At 37.0% G+C, this 21,632-nt stretch overlaps 1 long non-coding RNA gene across 5 annotated transcripts in view; it reads right to left on the bottom strand.

The window, feature by feature from the left end:
• The window catches only part of LOC108384079 (uncharacterized), a 61,198-nt gene extending 45,026 nt beyond the window's left edge, over positions 1-16,172 (bottom strand). For 3 of the 5 annotated variants that reach the window (XR_005062915.2, XR_005062913.2, XR_005062912.2), the window contains exon 1: positions 15,960-16,093. This is a non-coding gene — a long non-coding RNA (uncharacterized lncRNA). The other 2 variants (XR_012129295.1, XR_005062914.2) reach the window with 1 other exon arrangement.
• Positions 16,173-21,632: the final 5,460 nt, after the last annotated feature.

The following is a 21,632-nucleotide window of genomic DNA, read 5'->3' as shown; positions in this document are numbered from 1 at the left end:
GATGATTTCAGATTTCTTACCACTGATACTTTATATCTTTTTGTCTCTGGGGAAGCGCTTTTCTAAGGCTATGAAAAGTTAGCGATTTACGGGCTGTTACCATAATATCAGACTTTGGGGAATTTAGAAATCTAGGTCTGTGACTATTTCACAACAGTAGATTGATTTCCATTTGAAACAAAATAGAAAGGCCTGTTACAAACTATAGAAAGTATTAATATGCCAGAATAGATAAGAACTAAAGATCCAAGCCTTTGGGTTAAAGAGCCAAAACTCTTATTTAGTTTCTTCTGATAGATAAGAAAGAGAAAGCACAGTTTCCCTAGTTTATCCTGTATTGAAAAATAATAGAACATATTATCCACGTGTTTTTCCTACTATTGCAGACAAACTGAAATATGAGAAATCATTAGACTTGTTCATAGTAGGTAGGGAAATTGAAAGAGATAGGGTAATAAAAATATTAAAACATATAAGAAATGAAATTTATTGTTTGCACACATTTTATATATTCATTTTGCAGTTGAATAATGGAGGGCTAAATACATATAAATAAGTTGATCAGAATCATGTAATTGGCTAAAGATAGTTTTTTTTTTCTACTTTAATCCAGGTCCTTCACCTCCATAGTTCGTGACCTTTCTTGTAAAACGTAAGCCACAGCTGTCTGCTCAGAATAAAAATCTTCCGGAAATGACAAGAGACCATGTTAAGGTTCCCAAAGAGAATATTAGCTGTATATTCCCTAATAATGCTCATATCTCAATATCTTGGTTTTCCTCTTGGCTCACAGGTCACTTTTTTCTCAGCCTCATTAGATGATGCTTACTCTTTCCCATATTGATTAATGGGGAATAAACCCAGGGCTCAGTCCTTGATCCTTTTTCTTCTCTGTCTTCACTCACTCCCTTGACGGCCTCATATTCTCATATGGTTTGAGTACTCTCTTCATGCTGATGATTACCAAATGTGTTTCCCAAGTTCAGACTTTGTGTATCCACCTGTCCTTAACATCTCCACTTAGATAATACTAGCTCACGGCTTGACATGCTCAAATGAACTATTAGTCCTAAGCCCCACAGGTGCGCCACCTTCAGCTTTTTCCATCTCAATTGACAGCGACTCCATCTATTCATTTGGTCAGGCAAAAAACACTGAAGACATTGCTGATTCCTGTCTTTATCTCATATCTCCTGTTTATTCTATAGGAAATCCCATTGCTTCTACCTTCAAATTTATCTTGCACATGACCACTTCTTTCTACTTGTACTACTATCAACCTGATCCTAGTGAACATTATCTCTTGCCTAGATTACTATGATAACCATTAGCTGTTTTCCCTGCATCATTTTTTGTTCAAATACAGTCCATTTTCAACCTAGTAGCCAGAGTGATCATTACAAAATATTGTCAGGCTTATCAATCGTCTGCTCTTGACAATAGTCCCCAATTTCAATTTTACTCAAAATAAAAGCAGATGTTCTTTTATTGCTTCAGTGACCATGCAAAATCTGAACCTTCTCCCATATTTTCCCTCTGATCTCATCTCTTACTATTCTTCCTTACTCATGCTATGGAGCCCCAAAAGCCTTCTTGCTACTCTTTAAATATGCCAGGTGTGCTCCTGACTTAAGCCCATTGCTCTACCTGTGCCTTCTTTTGAAACACTCTTCCCCAGTTTAGGCAAGTATGATAAAGGTACCATAAACATCCATGTACAGGTATTTGTATGGTTGTAAATTTTTAACTCCTTTGAGGATATACTAAAGAATGGAACTGCTGGGTTGTACAGTCAGTGGGAGAATGTTTCATTTTGTTAGAAACTACCAATCTATCTCCCAAAGTGGCTATACTATTTTGCAACCTCACCATCACTTAATGAAGTTCTTTTTACTTCACATTCTCACCAGCATTTGGTGTTGTCGGTGTTCTAGACTTTGGCCATTCTACATACGTATGTAATAGTATCCAATTGTTTTAATTTTCATTTCCTTGATGACATGTAATATGGAACATCTCCTCATATGCTTATTTGTCCTCTGCATATCTTCTGAGGTGAGGTATTTGTTAAGGTCTTTGTTTCATTATTAAATCAGGTCATTTTCTTATTGTTGAAGTTTAAGTTATCTGTATGTTTTGAACAAATGTTAAATGATCAGATATGTCTTTTGCAGATATTTTTTCTTAGTCTGTGTCTTTTTATTCTTTTAGCAATGTCTGTATCAGTGCAGAAATTTTTAATTATAAAGATGTCAAGCTTATTATTTCTTCTATCACTTGTGTCTTTGGGGCATTATATCTAAAAAGATATTGCCAAAATCAAAATCATTTAGGTTTTCTCCTACTTATTTCCTGGGAGTTTATAGTTCTGTGTTAACATTAACACTTAAATTGGAGGGCACTGGGTTGTGTAAATTCCCTTGTATAATGTGGGTGGGCCTCATCTAATCAGTCAAAGGCCTTGATTTAAAAAAAGACTGGTCTCCCCAGCCACAGGGAATCCTGGAGCAGAGAGTCTTAGGGCCTGTACTGAAACATTGGCTTTCCCCCTGAGTCTCCAGTTCCCCTGCCGATACTGCAGAATTTGGGCTTGCCAGCCTGCATGATACAGAACCAATTCCTTAAATTAAATCTCTTCCTGTATGCATATACACGCTATTGGTTCTGTTTCTCTGAAAAATCCTAATGCACTCTCCCTGTCCTATGATGTGTAATGTGTTCCAGTTTGTATGATTCCATGCTCACTCTTATTTGTTTTCTTTCTCTATAAGACCATAGTTATGTGTTGTCTGTTGTCTAATGTTTAAAAATTGTGTTTTATATATTTTACCCAGTTTCGAATCTTCTTAAGATGTGAGTTAAATCTAATCCCAGTTACTTCATTATAGCCAGAACTTGAAATCCAAATAAGTATTTAAATAGAACACAAGTAAGTTTCTTTGTCCCTTATAATCTCTTACACCTCAATTATCTAAGTGTTTATTAGTCCTTCTCTTAATTTGTCTTTTAATGAAAATGTGAATACTTTATATTTAATCAGGAAAGACATAAACAGTTGTTTAGAATCAAATAAATATGAGTTCAAATGATGGTTCCAGTACCCACTAAGTGCCATGAGCGGTTCATGTACTTTCTCAGAGCTTTTATTTCCTCATCTGACAACTGGATAACAACTGCTTCACAGATTTATTGTACATAAAGTACCTGGAACATTATGTGCCCTCAATAATTGCTGGTATTTGGGGGAATGATACTGAGCACATTTGGGGGGAAGTTCCCTGCTCTTCTCTTCCATCCAAATGGATATAGGAAGTGAAGCCAGTTTGTACACCAAGTCTGTAATTCTCCAAGCCACATTCAGTCTAGGGGTAGGCACCTGGTGGATCTAAGAATGAAAGCTCAGGAATTGAACGTAGCATCTCTGTTTCCTACCATAAGTACCAGAAATAAGGAGAAGGCAGAGAAAGAGAGAGAAGCAGATGAGAGAGAAAAATATTTCTAATAATATTAAATTCCTTGTATTCAGTTGTTTTCAAGGTCCAGACACCAGCTAATACATGAGTTCCATGAGACATTTCACTACCCTTACAATAAATTTTCATTTTATTTTAAGTTAGATTAAATTTAGTTTCTGGCCTTGGCTACTCAAACATTCCTCATTATTTATCATGTCTTTAACTTTGACTTTCTTAGTTACCTTGGAAATTCAACTCATGTATTTTCCCTTTTGTAATAATCCAAAAGAGTCACCCTTTCATTCTTTAATGTTGTGTAAGACATGAAAGGAAGTAGATATTTTACAAAATATAATGAATTCTACATGGCTTGCAGTGTAGAAGTCAGCATGTAAAGTGACCAGCAAAACTGCCTCAGATGAATACATTTTTTAAGCCTTTCAATGCCCCCACTTGTACTGTTTCCTATAATCTTCAATCTTTAATTATAAATGACATTAATTGCAGTTCAGTGTTCTTCATGGAGAATGTAATGAAATATGAATATTGTTGGCCAAACTTACATGTATTCAGAACTTAATGATCAGTGTGAAATATAAATACGAAACTGGTTTCTATTATGATGGAAATGTAACAATGAGTCACAGCAACAGGTGTATCTCAATTACACCTAAATAAACATTGTACAAAATACTGGTTAAAATTAATTTATGTCTTGAATATCTTACTATAATAATAGAAAGTTTCAGGGAATAGTTTTGGCCTAATCTGAAGTATCTTCAGGAATGACACAAACTGGATTATATAGACTCAAAAATCTAGAAGGCATATAAAGAGGATATCTGATCTAGAATCCTGCTTTCAAGTGCTAAGATATCATCAGCTAGTATTTTACATGTGGGTAATTGACCTAAAAATATAAAATGTTTTGGTCAGGGTCACAATAGTTTTCAAAAATGAAATCATAGCAATAATCTATTGTTCTCTCATTCATTTATTCATTCAACTTCTGATATAGCAAATAACTATGTAGTATTTACTGTGTATAGTTGCTATGGATAGTTGTAAATGAACCAGATAGATTAATGGGCCTCATAACTTTTATTTTAAAAAAATTATTCCACATATATTATTTGAAAAAAACACTTCTGTTTCCTCTATTTATTTATTTATGCTTAAAGGATTTGTAGATTCTTACATTAATCAACAGTGTGTAGCTCATTTTTAATGTAATTATTATTAATTAATTATTATTTTTATCATATTATTCCTTAGTTTAATGCTCAGATTTTCACAGAATTGTTCATTGAGAGTCTGTTTAAGCTGGATTTTATATCCTTTCATCTTATAATCATGATTCTTTAAGAACTTCCTTATCTTCTAGCATAGAAAATTTTCCAGGTTATTTTGAGTATTTTCAGACCCAGCTTTGGAATTAGGCATTCCTGCAAGGATCTCTGGTTCTTTTTAATGGAGAATATTTTTTCAGAACCAAGATCTGAATGATAGTAGATGAACTCATTGCTAGATGTCTCCTGATATGATGCACTGAGACAAACCCAATATCACACCTGCGGTATTTCTGCCGAAATGCACAACATCAGCATGAGCCTAATCCAAATACTAGATGAACCCAAATTGAGAGACATTCTAAAAAATAAATGGCTCACATTCTTCAAAAAGTGTCACACCAATAAAGGAAAAAGATGCTGAAGAATTATACTCCATAAAGGAAAACTAAAGAAACGTGATAACTAAATGTAACATGTGATCATGAAAATTGGATCCTCCTACAGAAAAAAAATTAATTAGTACACAATTATTTAAGCATAACTGTGATTAGTGCTCACATGGAAGACTGTAAGATGCAATGTTCTAATGATATTAATATGAAAGAGAAAATAAAGGAAATGTAAGTTATTTACTGTATGGAATTTCCGGGAAGTTTGGTATGATATAGTAAATATTAGTATAGATGGACACAAGTTCAGTTCCCAGGCTTATTACTGAGTCCCAGACCCTCATCTATGAGTCAGTCATTAATTACACTTACTCTCACTTATTGCAAATGAGATAATAATGTGAGAGTATATTTTAAACTTTGCATTTTACACATAATAACCATTGTTAGAACTAGATCAGTAGGGGCCCTTTGCTCTGTTTCTTTGACTTAACTGCTGAGGTATCCTGGAGCCACAGCTCACGATATTACCCAGTCCTCTCTGTCCCACAATAACTGGAAAATATTTCTGCATCACTTTACTGCTTTATAAGCTTATGTTATTTCCTGTATGTCATGACATAAACTGCGAGCAAACTGCTGGCAAGGAGAGTATGTTCATCAATTTTATGATCTTCATCTCTTCCCAGTAAAAAGCACAACATCTGGAACAAAGGCTGAACTTGGTAATACTTGCTAAGTAAGTGAATGGTCCTCAATAGCTAGGAAGTCCCACTGGGCTGGGTCTCCAAATACCTCACTCTACTGTTTTAGGAAAGTCAACATGCCACTCAGGTTTCTGCTTTCTCACCTGTAAAACCAAGACAATAACTGCCTGAAATGACTCCTTTGAGTGAATGAAAATAATGGTCTTCAAGGCATTTAACAAGTCTAACTAGCCATATGTATTACCTTCATTGGTCTGTCATAACAAATCACCACAAACTTGGTGGCTTAAAACAACAGAAATCTGTTCTCCCACAGGTCTGGAGTTCAGAAGTCCAAAATCAAGGTGTTGGCACGGTCGGTGCTTTCTGGAGCCTCTGTGGGACAGTCTGTTCCATTTCTCCTTCATAACTTCAGGTAGGTTCAGTAATTCTTGGTGTCCCTTGCCTTATAGATGCATCACTCTCATCTCTGTCTTTATCTTCACATGGCTTTCCCTCTGTGTCTCTCTGAATCTGTCTCTTTTTCTATTTCTTTATAAGAGATACACCATTGGATTCAGAGTACAAAAAAAAAAATGTAAGACACATTCTTCCATTTCCTGAATGGAATGCAAAGTTCCTTCTATTCTTTAGCTTTAGTTGATGATGACAATGTCCCAGCATTTGGATGGGGCTGATACTGTGTTTAGTACCTCTAGTGGCTCCCTTTTCAGAGTTCTGTAGACGATAATAGCTGGTATCCATCTGTGTAGTAACAAAAGATGGTGCAATTGATGATAGTAGGTGGTGACAACTCTTGGAATGTCTGCAAAAATTGTCCCCCAGAAGTACCTAAAAATAGAATTACCATATGATCTGGCAATCCCACCTCTAGGCATATATTTTAAGGAAATGAAATCAAGTATCTTAAAGATATCTGCATCCCCAAATAAAGAAGGAAAGAAGAATAAAAGGGAGGAAAGAAGAAAAGAAAACATGTTATGTCAGCACACTCTTTATTTTATGCCATTAGGTGTATTAACTCAAATAATATAATAGGAAAATCTTATACTTTGTCTTTCATCAAAACAAAAAGAAGACATAATTGGCTTTAAGTAGTTTTTCTCTGAAAATGTCTTTATAAAAGAAGGTAAGTATAACAGTATTAATTTTTTTCTCACCTTTTAGAGCATTCTACCATTGTTATCTTTATGGATGAAGGAAAACTTAGTACTATTGCTAAAAGAATTTCATGACTTTAAAGAACTAAATTCTGAGTGGTAAATCATTCACATTCTATTTCTTTTTTAAGCATTTATGTGACAACATTTCTTAGAATTTGAGTTATTTTTCCCTTTTAATTCATTGAGTATTTTGGCTGATTCTCAGAAACCCATATATCCCATCTCTTCATATGAGAACCCCCCAAAAGCCCCTCTCATTTGGCAGTACGATATTTTGTTAAGCTTCCTCCTTCTCTGAACCCCTCTCCTCTTTCAAAGTCTTGTATGGCCATTCCAAGGACAAAGTGTTATGTCTGTAAGATTCTACCCAGGCTATGTCCATGTTTGTTTTCTGGCCCAAATGCTCAGCTGTCCCTGCATATATATATATTTACAAAGTGACATGAAGATTACACTTCAGTGTCTCCTCAAAATTTTTTAAAAAAATCAGAAACTGTCTACTAGAAAAAAAAGCTGACGATTCCAATGCCTGTATTAAAGAGAATACAATGCTTGCTCAATACATCTAAGATTCTTACCATGTTAGGAAAAAGAAGCTATCCACTCTAGGTTATTAATTCTTTTTATAAAGATAAAAAACATCTAGAATATTCTATTTTTGTAAAACAGTGACTTCAAGCAGCAATATAATATTTAAGTCATTAAATGTATAAAGGACATATATTGAATGATTTCTTCAATTGTGTTTTGATGCAAGTTTTCAACTCTCTTTAATGTTATCTTACTACCAATTCGCATCTGACCTCCAAATCGTTGTTACTGTGAAAGAAGCTGAAGCCAACAGAATGAGGAAATAGCACCCAAAGCTTTCAACTCCGACTTTACAAAGACAGAATGTCTGAAAAGAAAGACCTGTCACCAAGGAAACATGAAATCGCTCAGGTTTCCATTTCCCAGAACGTACTTGCAAGTCAGTACCCACCTTTCAGGTTTAGTTATGAAATAAACTATTGACATTTACTCATGCGGTCTTTTCTTTCAGAATTTAGCTGAAGCAATATTCACTATTTCTTTTTCTATTCTATTTTTCAATTACCCTCAAGAAATAAGTAAGAGATACATAGATTGAATCAATGTGTCTTTTTGATCTTGTGTTTGTAGGAATCCAAGTACTCATTCATCCACAGCATGAGGTAGCTATCATATTAAGAACACTTGCTGCAATAATATTAATTACCCAGGGCCTGCTACATTATTTACAGTGCTGAGTGTAAAATGAAAATGTGGTTTTGAAAAGCAGGGGAAAAGTGTCACTAAAAGACCAGCATTTTCTTTTCTTCCATGTTTTTTCTCATGATTTGTCATGGTGTTTTTCATTTGACATTATGTCATTTTAAATAAAGAAAAATTAAAAATCTTAAATATTAGTGTACATTTTACTGTACATCTTTAGATTGCACAATGCCAATTTTAATGAAATATAAGAGTATTTAAATTGTATGTAGAATCACTGGAATTATGCAAATCATAATTTGTAGTTCATGCATGCATAAATATTTCATTCTTGCCAGAATAGTGAAACAATGCACAAAGCTAACTCACCTGCTTGTACTTCACTTCTTAATTCTTGCATATTCTGTCTACATGATCTCCTTTCAGTTTACTGATGATTTAGGAAGGATCAAAATGCAAAGGAACTTATGAGTTGCCTATCTTTCCTTTCCTCCTATGTCATAATTTTTAGTGCAATTGATTGGCTAATACAGGGAAGTAACATGAGTTAGAAAAGATATGATAGAGCTCCTTGGTCATTCATGATTTTTAGAACAAAATGGCCTGCTTTATTTATTCAAAGCAAGTTTTGGTCCATTTGAAAGCATAGTTTCTTGGAGTTGGCAGTACCACTCTTAGTCAGTTGTAGACATAGCACATTTTTCTTACACGCACTTTGAATCTTGGTGAAATCCCATGTACTTTAGGTCCATCAAAATCCTGTGCTCACAGGGTATTATCAATACCATATAGCAATAGGATATCACTCATAAGACATGAGTTCAAAATTCATATATCCAATTATTAAGATTTAAAAGATAGTGACAGCATAAAATGAATAGTGGGCATTCTGAGCTTGGGCCCTATATTGACTACACAGTTGCCATGCTTATGGAGCCATCCCTATAATAACATTTATTGCATGCCTCCATATGCCCAGTGCTTTACATACATTTATGCATTTACATACAATTTCTTTCTCAATCAGGGATTGTTTTCCTTATTTTACCAAGGATAAAATTAACATTTAACATACAATAGGGAAATGACAGTCTCTTCAACAGATAGTGCTGGCAAAACTGGACAGCTACATGTAAGAGAATGAAACTGGATCACTGTCTAATCCCATACACAAAAGTATATTCAAAATGGATCAAAGACCTGAATGTAAGTCATGAAACCATAAAACTCTTAGAAAAAAACAGGCAAAAATCTCTTGGATGTGAACATTAGCAACTTTTTCATGAATATATCTCCCCGGGGAAGGAAAACAAAAGTGGTACTATATCAAGCTGAAAAGCTTCTGTACAGCAAAGGACACCATCAATGGAACAAAAAGGTACCCTACAGTATGGAAGAATATATTCATAAATGACAGATCTGATAAAGGGTTGACATCCAAAATATATAAAGAGCTCATGCATCTCAACAAACAAAAAGCAAATAATCCAATTAAAAAATGGGCAGAGGAGCTGAACAGTTCTCCAAAGAAGAAATTCACATGGCCAACAGACACATGAAAAGATGCTCCACATCACTAGTCATCAGAGAAATGCAAATTAAAACCACAATGAGATATTGCCTCACACCAGTAAGGATGGCTACCATCCAAAAGACAAACAACAACAAATGTTGGCGAGGTTGTGAAGAAAGGGGAACCCTCCTACACTGCTGGTGGGAATGTAAATTAGTTCAACCATTGTGGAAAGCAGTATGGAGGTTCCTCAAAAAGCTCAAAATAGGCATACCATTTGACCCAGGAATTCCACTCTAGGAATTTACCCTAAGAATGCAGCACTCCAGTTGAAAAAGACAGATGCACCCCTATGTTTATCACAGCACTATTTACAATAGCCAAGAAATGGAAGTAACCTAAGTGTCCATCAGTAGATGAATGGATAAAGAAGATGTGGTACATATACACAATGGAATATTATTCAGCCATAAGAAGAAAACAAATCCTACCATTTGCAACAACATGGATGGAGCTAGAGGGTATTATGTTTAGTGAAATAAGCCAGGCAGAGAAAGACAAGTATCAAATGATTTCACTCATATGTGGAGTATAAGAACAAAAAAAACCTGAAGGAACAAAACAGCAGCAGAATCACAGAACCCAAGAATGGACTAACAGTTACCGAAAGGAAAGGAACTAGGGAGGATGGGTGGGAAGGGAGGGATAAGGGCAGGGAAAAAGAAAGGGGGCATTACAATTAGCATGTATAATGTGGGAGGGTATGGGGAGACTGTGCAACACAGTGAAGACAAGTAGTGATTCTACAGCATCTTACTATGCTGATGGACAGTGACTGTAATGGGTTGTGGGGGGGGGACTTGGTGAAGGGGTGAGCCTAGTAAGCATAATGTTTTTCATGTAATTGTAGATTAATGATAACAACAAAAAAATTAATATTTAAGAGTAACCCATCAACTTGCTCAATATGTCCCTTACTCTACAAAGAGATTCAATTCAAGATAGAGTCAAAGACTGAGTGATAAACAAAACATTAGCATGGTGTCACCATTCTCTAGTACCACAGAATAGTGCAAAGCAAGTACTAGCATACAAAATTCATTATGTTTGTATAGTGATTTACAGTTCACAATCTCTGTTTGTTGTTTTTGGTTAACTAAGATATTATTTATTCTGTAAAGGTTAATTCCAGCAGGTCTAGAATTTCCCTGAGCTGTGTTTCTGAAGTAACTGTGTAGAAATATTTGTGCATGCCCAAACTACAAGTAACTAGGGTTTAATTGAGGCATGAAATATGTCTATTAATAGTATCACTTTGTAACCATGAGTTCAAGGAGTTTGAGGATGGTTTTACCAGTTTATTAGCATTCTTTAATTAACAATAGTAGATAGATCATTTTTACCTGTTTTCCCTACAGAGCATTTTCTGCCATTGGGGCTGACTACCTAGCAAGAATACACCCGTGCGGCCAGCAGAATATAAGAAACCTTGGTTAAGACCCCATCATGGACTCCATGGTTCCAAGGCATGCTCTGCATACATTGGTGATTCCCGATCTAAGGCAGAAAGCATTCCCGCAGCCCTTACACACAATCAGAACTCTTGCCTGGGCTCTTGGGACCTCCTGCTGGGAAGTCTTTGTATGGTGCATCCTTACATCTTTACTGTAATGCTGTCCCAGCTGTTCCCTTTCCCTTGAGCGAATGGTAGATTTGTGTGCGTTGCAGTTTGGGGTCCTATCATCTTCTTCAGCAGTCATTCCTGACTACCACCATTAGTGCCCTTTCAAGTAATAGATTTCAGTACTTTCTGCATACAATATCATGAATCTGATTATTTTTGAAGCTTGTGTAAGCTGCACTATTATCAGGATAAAGATATTACTCTAAAATGTTTCTTTGTGCCTCTTTCCACCTGATCCCCCTTGCCCCACTCCAGGCAACCAGACTTAATTTATTTCCTGTTTGCTTTTCTGTTCTAGGGAAGCAAAACAGAACATGGTTTCCAAATTTTTCACCTAAGTGCTCCGGGACACTGCCACCCATTCATAACAGTATAGTGGGCTAGTTTACATATTTGATGGAAACACTGATATCACATGAACTACCACGGTTAAACTGTTTGGATCTAACTACTTAATAAACAGAACTGCTAGTTATTTCTTTAGTCTGGAGCATTTTGAAGAAATTACTGATACATCAACTACTTGTTTGAACTAGGATAGTTTCAGAACCTCTGATATATGTCTCACTGGGAAGAAGAACACAGCTATTAATGATGCCTGAATGGTGGGACTGATATCAGTCACAATTACATTGACAGAAAAGAATAACTAGCAAAGGCTATAACAGACAGGCAGTATTTAAGGGTTCATGGCTGAGACAGCTGCTCAAGATGTATATCAGCAATCTAGGCTATCCTGGTCTGCTGTCAGTAGTGTGTGGCTTTCATTTCATAATCACAATATGGTTGGCACACTCCTAGCAACACAACTGCTATCCAGGAAGAAAAAAAAAAAAAAGCAGAAAAGCTGAAAGGTGAACTGACAAAGATATCCTAACATCTAATTTTTTTATAAAGGCCTTAGAAACTAGCCCAGAAACTTCTTCTTGCATCTCATCCCAATGAGGGTTATGTGGTCCCCTCTAACTCAAAGGAGCAAAGGAAATGGAATATTTTTATTTTCTGGATTTTAGAATAAAGGAAGTCAATTGATTCCACTGAGTGCCATAAGAACTTATATATCTCTAAATCTGTTAATACATTATTTGTAAGTTGGCTGTTTTGGTTCATCCTAAGAAAAATTTATGAAATGTTATATTGCTTTTGCTGGGAAGAAAACATCTAGGTTGAGTACTAACTGAAGTAAATTTTCACCATTATGTAAAGGCCCTATATGTAGTGGTTATATCATCATGTAAAATCCTGTTGATTTCATATAATAGTTGGGGTAAAAATGGTCTATTTGTTGGAGTTTGAATTTTTTGAGTACTTAATAGAACATTGCATGAACAGTACTGTACTCAGTCAGACAGCCCATCCAATTCCATGTCCTCCACCTCACTGAGTGATCAGACTTCCTGATGTAGAAGATATTGAAACTGTCCATGATGGACAATCCATCAACAGCTGGAGTTGGCTCTGCCAGTTTTGAAACAACTAATAAGTTTAAACTACTGACAGCTGTTAGAATTCTGTGGCTAAAACTCAATAATGAAAAACTAAAACTTCTGAACATGTCAAATTGTGTGACTATACTTGGATGTTTAATTCATTCTTCGGACACTAGGTGGTACCAAGAAGGGAATTTAAGGCAGTGTTTGGATTTTATGTGTTAAGCTTGGTGTCTAACATTTTGTGGGACATTTATTACTTTGCTAGATAAATATTCTTTTAAAAATCTTGGAATAAACAGTATACCCAGGGCACATTGTGCACTAGCAGCTCATAGCTGAATAGATAGTGTAAAAGAGAAAGCAGTAAATAAAGAATGTACCCAACAGTTAATGCCATTTTTAATACTTTATTAGTTTTTAACATTTCTAAGATACTTAACTTTCACTGGGAATTAGAAGCAATGTTGGAAGGAATCTTTAAAGAGATAACAACTGAGAACTTTTCAGAATTAGAAAATGACCTGATGAGTCTTTAGACTAAGATAGGACACCCAAGTCTTAAGAAAGATAAATAAAAAACAAGAATGCAGATGCATTATGGTGAAACTGCAGAATACCACAGAAGTAGAAATAAAGAAGCAGATAAAATGAGTTGTTACGACTGAAGTGAAGATAAAGGGCCTAGAGCCTTGCTGACACCAGACTGTTAGCTCCTAGAAAGTAGGGACCAAATCTTATTTTCTTTAAACTTCTGGTGACTCATTTTTAAGTACTCTCTCACCTTGAAGATCTTATAAGGAAAAATGAAATTCATGTTATGATAGGAGTGTAAATTGCAGTGGTATAAGCATAGAAAGGAGAAAATAATTCTTTTTGAATGGGATCGTGGAGAAGATATAGCCAAGGAAATAGTTTATGATACAAGTATGCAGGATTAAAATAGGCGGCAATAGCCCTAAGCGAGTGGCATGAGCAAAAACCTGGAGGCAAATGCCACGTCTGGGGAGTGTTGAGTAGCCCTACTTGGATGAATTATAGGGGGGATGGGAAGATGCCATGACTCAAGTGAGGACCATGGACTGCTCTGAGCTGCCAATTCAATGCTAGGTTAACCCGGGCCAGATTGAATAGCCACAGAGTTGAATTCTAATCAATGAAATCTGGGGTTTTTTTTCTAAAAGCAAAAATGATCCACTGAGTTTGTTTTTTTGTTTAAACAGGGAATAGTTATGATCAGACCTATGCCTTGGAAAGATCAATCTTGCTAGAGGATATAATAAAAGAAGCAGTTACCTTGGGCAAGGAGATCACTTAAAAAGTCAATGGAATATCGAGACGAGAAGATATGCCTTGTCTTTTTGATGTTTTCAGATTGGGGTGTGTGTGTGTGTGTGTGTGTGTGTGTGTGTGTGTGTGTGTGCGCAAATAAATAGAATGATACCATATATGCAACATTGGTTTTAAATTCGCAGAATTATTCTAGCCTTGGCATAATGCAATTAACTTTGAAAAATCAGCACTGCCACTTTTTAGCTATGTATTTCAAGGGAAAGTTATTTTAAAAAAAATAATTGGCTATCATCTTTCTCATCTTGCCTTCTCTTTAAAATGCATGATTTCTCTGAGAATTAAATGAAATTAATAATGAAACAGCATTGCATATATAAAACCTCCAATTACACTGCTTAGGACATTCAGACAGTAATGGTTGTTGAATAGAGTGCAAGGCTGGAAAATGACATCCGTATCTTCTTATTTAATTTAAACCTTTCCAGAGCCTTTTGCTGCCAGGTAACAGTAGCTTATCCTCTTAGCCATGGGTCAGAGGTGAGCATGTTGTTAAACATCTTTTATGTGACTTAGAGACTCACACATCTATGTGGTGCTCCACCTCTTTTTAACCATGGGCTTTCAAAATATGTACTTTCTTCCTCTGGTCCCATAGAGCTAATCATGCTATATATGATTTGTCCAATATTATTAACAAGGTTGATGCCATTTTTAGAAAACTTTGACCTCTTTGGCAACACTAAGTCTAATTTGAGTCAACAATTTGCAGCTCTTAGGCTACCTAAATAAAAGCAAGTCACCCAGAACATAAAAGAGTCCTCTCTATGAGAACATGGGGGCATATAGCTTCAGTTCTGCATTGCCTGCACAACGGTTTTGAGCAAAGAAAGTTAGGCTTTTTTATATTGTTAAATATCTTGAACTAGGATCACTAAGTTGATGCAAAGACACAATATGATCTTGACATTAAATAGGAGTTTCTAATGACTAAAACTGCCAGACAAATAGTATGGGCTATGCTCTCAAATTTAATGGTTTCTCAGCCACTGGATTTTGCAGAGTATAATCTGGCCCACTCTGTAGGAGGGGACTGAAGGAACTGTCAACCAACTCAAAGACCACTGAGTTTTAGTCCTGTGAGCTTCAGTGAAACTCTTCTCCCTTCTCCCCTTTGAAGACAGAGTTTTGCTGTATAGTTTTGAGTATTTAAACAGAAAAATAATTTCATATTGATTCATATTGAATAGATTTTAATGACATTCAATTAGAGATGACTACTTGTCAGGTGCCATTGTAGGAAATTTGACATTTATTTATTTAATACTTATAACAACCATGAAAAATATTATTTTTATACTTTTACAATTACTCAATGACTGCAAATATGTCATTAGTCAACAAACATGATATGTTGTTGAAAGAAATACAAAATATTATATTCAGTGTGTTACCAATTATGGACAACAGTGATTTTTCACAGCTACTCACTTGCTGTACAAGCTACATATATGTACTTCACAATACAGAAAATGATCAGAATTACATATAACAAAATGATCACTGTGGCCATATCTGTCTTATGAATTATGAAAGCTTCTTAATTTCTCTTTGTCTCTTCAGATTTTCTAAATGATTTACAATGATAAGCATTACTTTCATATTCAGAAAACAATTACTCTGTTAATATTTATATATAGCTCTTTAGAAAAATATATAACTCAAGCCGACACAGAGGATAGGTAGGAGAATTTGGCAGTTTCCTGACACAGAAGCAGCTGAGAGAAGGGAGTTCACTCTTACCTAAGTCCAGAACTTTGAGTTGTTCTTTGTCCTACTTTTTTTTTCCAGGCAAGTTTCCCTGCCAGTGATTAGAGGACAGGAGGAGGAAGAATGGCCCAGTCCCTTAATGATGACAAATAGCAGCTTTGGTCCCTACCTGAGAGGCTGCGGTAACCTGGGGCTGCCTTTTGTGCGTGCCCATGGGCGGCACGCAGGAGTTCAGCTGGGTAGCTGGGACCTGGCGAAGCTTCAATTTGGCGTGTGTCTGACATTGTTTGGGGAACACTCTGTGCCCGTGGAGGCACACTCCTCTCCCAGGGACTCGAGCTAAGGAAACAATAGTTCCTGGTGCCAAGGCTCCTGGCCTTATCTGTAAATCACTTACTCTTTTTCTCGTCTCCTACGGAGTGCTTAGACCTTAGCTCAGCGCTTGAGCAGGCACAACTCACTGATTTTTCACTGACAAGACAAAACAAGGATTTAGCTTATTCTAAAACTGTCAAGTCCTTTATTTGAATATCTTTTTGACCTATTGGTGATTAGTACTACCAAGAACATGAGTGTGTGCCCACTTGCATGTATGTGTATGTATTTATAGCTATATATACAGGATTACAAATCAATATAAATGTAAGAATTATAATATTTTTTAATCACAATTTTTACATTAGCTGATTTAATCCTTTCTATATCTCTGCATATTAGGGTGAAAATGTTGGTAGAAAAATTGGAGAAAAGAGGGTAATAGGACTTTTGTTTTTAATGTTCATTTTTAGTGGAGGAAGCCATTAGTGATTACCTAATTCTACTTGTACATTTGTAGAGGTGAAAATGAACACTACAGAATCTTGAGAGAATCTGTCAAGGTCAGAAAGCTAGGTCACTGAAGAATTAGGCTAAAAGCTTAATCCTCCAACTTTAATTCATTACTCTTTACACCAAATTCCTTAGGAGTGGCTATCTCAGTATCCACAAAACAACTGGAAAATATAATTTATATTTCTATCATTATTATAATAATTACCCCAGGAAAAATTGCTGCATGTATTTACAGGGATTATCTTCGTGGCATGAGATTATTGGTGATTGTATTATCTTGGATATTATCTGAATTTTCCAAAATTTATGTGTCTTAACATATAGATTAGCCACATTGTTTTGAGCACTCAGCTAAGCACTTCATGCATCAGTTTTGTCATTTAATTCTTGTAGCCTATCTCAATAATAGGTTCTTGAAATGTGTGTTGAATATTCTAGAACCAAAAATAACAGTACTAAGAGGTTACTCTAAAAAGGCATTCTTTTTCTTCCTAAAATTCCTCTTGAGGGCCTGTCTGAATTCAAGTCCAATATTATCCTAGTAACAGTGAGTGATTCCAGATATGTTTTCCTAAAAAACCACTTAGCAATCTAAAGACAAGGTTCTATTGTGAATGCATCAGACTGCTCCCAGGTCACTGACCAGGAACATTTACCAACAAGGTCAATAGACAGGTAGCTGAGTTGATTGCTTTTAAAATCTGTGCAAATAAACAAAGACTTAAAATGATCAATTGTATCCATACCCATTAATTATTAAACATTAAAGACTCTAAAATTAACAGCTGAAGTAGAGGAACTTTGTGGTATGTTTCAAGCTTTCTTTTATTTAATAAAATACTCCACCTTCCTTGGCTTGCTGTCTGACACAAGGCCCAAGGTTGCAATTTAAACAACAGTAGAAATCCACTTGTGCTTTGAGGGGCCCCTAGGGTGCTGCCAGGGTTAATAAGTAACTGTACAGACTGTCTCGTATTCAGACCTGGAGAAGTAACTGTCTCAATTTTGCCTAGGACCAGAAGGGCCAGGAGACTCCCTGTGTTTGGTTTGCTCAGGCTCATGCTTTGCAGTGGGGACTTCTATGCCTAGGAAATGACTTTTGGAGTTGAGTAGGATTTAAGACCTGTAGGAAGAAGGGTTCTCTTACAGTTTGGCAGTTCTGGGTTTCAGAAGCTCCAACCTGAATAAGAATGCAAGTTGCCAGTTTGTCTCTTGACCTGCTGCTGGTCTCCCATAGCCTTGGGTCCACAGGAAGCAGATACGGCCATGGTCATTGAGAAGTCAAAAAAAGCAGTCCAGACACACATGAGATCATTTTCTAAGCACCACACTCTGACTGTCTCTCCCTGAGTCAGAACCAGCTCCATGAGTGCCCCACATGCTCTTCTAAGGGGTCAGAGTTAAACACTGAGTGAGGAAGTCTGCTGGTCAGTCCTCCAGTCCTCTCTGTGCCTGATCCCCGAGGAGCCAAGATTCCCTCTGGATCTTGAGCTGTCTTTAGAACTCAAAGAACTCTTTCCTCAAAGAGCTCAGGTGTGCTGTCCCAGTCAGCAGCCACTGTCATCGTCACTGTCTGGAGTTAAGAGACCGGAAGAGTTGCCCCTGGTTCAGAATCAAATTTAGGGGTCCCACAGACTAGCATAGTCTGCAGAAAGTAAGAGGAGAAGTCTCTTCATTCTGGATAAGCAACCCAGATCTCCAGTCCTTCACTGACTAGTTGCTAGTTTTGACTCCTGACACTGTAACTCTGGTTTGGCTGCCTAACAACTAAGAGTTCCACTGCCAATCTGGGCACCGAACCCTAGCTGCTTGCCTGCCCACATGCTTCGTCATCCACTGAATTATCTCCTCCTTGACCTCCATGACACCAAACACCTGTGTGGGTGGCCTACATTTGCCTATCACTGGACCGTATTTCCAGCCTACAGGACTTTCTCTGTTTCATACCACTTTTATCACATTCTTCTCCACTGCCTCTCTTCCATGGACACCCACACACTCTATATCACCACTGATGGAAACTTTGATGTATGTTTGTAAGCTGAGGAGTTATCTATTTGGCCATTAAATGTTATCTTTTTATGATGTTAAAATTTAATAATCAGAATCATTTTTGGAGTGTAAATCAAGGGAGATCTACAAAGCTAGGACAACAGCTGGTACTGTAAAAACAAACCAAAGCAAAATACCTGTTGGGGAGTCACTAGATATGGGTACATGTCTGGTATCATTGTGATATCAGGAGGAAACCTTTGTTATTTCTACTGTGGTTATCAGTTTTCTCATCTATAAAAGGAAGCCATTGGACTCACTGTCCTCTAGAGTCCTAAGCACAGTTCCCCTAAAAACCTCCTTTTCAAAAAAGGCAAAATGTGCATTAACATGTAATCTTAAATGAGAAGATGGGCATCAAAGCAAAGTACAACTGTGGCCTAGACATGGGCCAAGGAGCATCCTCCCACTTGGCTGGTGGGTTCTGCCTGCATGAACTTCAGGTGAGGGCAGAGGACAGAGTTACACTGACCATGTGCGCTTACCCTCACACAGAGTTTTGACCACTTTGTGGAGAAGCCACCTTTTTCCAGGTGGGATAGACCCCTTCTCTGAGTCACCAGACAGCCCTTGCTAACTGTAGCAGTCAAGGGAATGAGAATATTATCCTTGGAGGAATGGATCATCTATTTTTTTCAGAACCACAAGGAAATTTACAAATAACCTTTACTCCATTTTTCTCAACCCTCTAAGACATCATATTGTAATTCCTCCTTGAAATAGTATCAGCGCTCAGACTTAATTGTGTCCTGAAAGGTGTGATCCAATTTCAATAGCTCACATAAAAGTGACTACTTTTGTCACTTTTCTGTGTGTAGCCTCTCACTGATATTTTCATGTGCATCATCTCACTTCACTTTATTCCCAGATTAGCTCCCCAAGCAGGTGGGAAAGATTATCATTTAACTGATGAGGAACCAGACACTCACAAAAATGAAGGAATTGCTCAAGTTCACATAGCTAAAAATCCAGATTTCAGATTTTCTGACTCCAGAGGAGTGCTTTTTCTCCATATTGCATGTTATTTCTCATATCAGAATGCTATCAGCAGCCAGACTTTATTGGCCATCTATCATAACCATATTTTTATAAGCCATTATGCATTTCTAATGTCACAAACAAAAGCAAGGATATCATCCCACTTCTCTCTACATAACCCAAGTCACTCAGGTACCTCTCTAATAAAGGGGATGGCTTCCCACAGTGGCTTTTGCTAGTTTCCTAATACCTTTATATCAGCCAAAATTTACCCATGATGAGGGCTGAACAGGTCTCACAGGAAACATGTTGTTAATTCCAAATTATCGCCAGCAGATGGCGCTCTGCATTAGCAAACATCCTGCTTGGTTAAATTCCTCAGGGATGGGGGGGTGACAAACCTGAATGAGATACACTCTGAAGTAACAATGTTGAATGGCTGATGCAAGAAAAAGGCACATCTGTAAGGAATTAAAGAAAGGGGTACAAAGATGTGAGGTAACTCTGACAAGTCATCTGAAACAGCTTGTTGGGCTTTTTCTTAGAATAGTGCTGGTGAGTCAAATCAAACAAATTCTTTTGACCCCAGTGGAGAGGTACTCACTAATACAGGCAAATGCTTGCACCCTGTTTGCATCAACATAGGTCTAGAAATGTTAAATAATTGTCCATTTATTCCCCAATATGAGAACTTCTTTTTCCTCTGACCCTTATTCTTCTCCATTTCTAGATTCTGCTCTTGATGCAAAGAAAGCTCTCTTCCTCCAACCTGTATTTCTATCTATAATTTAAGGGCCAGATCTAAGTAACATTTTTCTTGAAATCACCTTTGACAGAAGTAGGGACTCAAAGGACCTATTTGTTTTATCTCAACATTCCTAGAACTTGGCTTTGCTCAATAAATATTAGCTAATGTTGAATAATTGACTAGTGACTCACTATCATTACAGCTGTGCCCTTCCACGTATCTTAGTTTCTTTCAATGTCCACCAAGCCATGTTTGTGGGTAACTCCTCACGTCTGGGTGAGAGCCTGCGAGGAAAAGCAGTTAAACACAATGTTCAGGAAGACAGACTGCAGTCAGGTTTTCCGAGTTCAAATCCTCGGTCTACCCTTTCCTAGCTGTGAACGCTTGGGCAATTTACTTAGTCTCTCTTTGCCCCATTCTCATCTGTAAAGGGGGACTAGAAGTAGTACCTGTATCATTGTGTGGTTGTGATATTACATTCATTAATACAGTTATTAAGGGATGTTAGTAATACAGTTATGCGTAAAGCAGTTATTAAGGACTGCTACTATTGTTTATTTTCATTTCACTTGGAATTGCTTAATTGGTATTTTATGTAATTCTGTCTGTATTCCTTCCTTCCTCCCTTCCTACCTTTCTCCCTTCCTCACTTCCTTCCATCTTCCTCCCTTTCTTCCTGTGTCTCTTTCTTTCTTTCCTTCACCTCTGTACACTCCTCCTTTTTCTAGGTAGATGTTTTAGGAGGCCTGCATAGACTTCCCAAATACCTTGGGCCAGTCTGGCTCCATCAAGCAGACCGGGGGCCAGGGAGCTTGCTGAGCCTCGCCAGGACCCAGGCTGTGCTCATTGTAAGCCACGGAGAGTGCCAGACATGGATTTGTTAATCCTACTATCGCTAGGCCTGAATTCATTGCAACTAATACAATATCTGTTTCTCTGACTATGCCAACATTTTCTTGACACTGTGTGTGATCTCCTGTTACCTTTCAGCAAAAGCTGGTAAGAAGGACCCAGCGGTGCAGTAAAATAGCCCAGAGGGGCCGCAGAGCTGCTGAGTGCATCCATGGTGATACAGACAGCACGTTTCAAAGAGATCC

This window comes from Manis javanica, chromosome 3 (genome assembly GCF_040802235.1).
Source record: "Manis javanica isolate MJ-LG chromosome 3, MJ_LKY, whole genome shotgun sequence".
In the NCBI taxonomy this organism is placed as follows: Eukaryota; Metazoa; Chordata; class Mammalia; order Pholidota; family Manidae; genus Manis; species Manis javanica.
The sequence above is the reverse complement of the archived record's forward strand: the minus strand, read 5'-3'. Positions and strand labels throughout refer to the sequence as shown.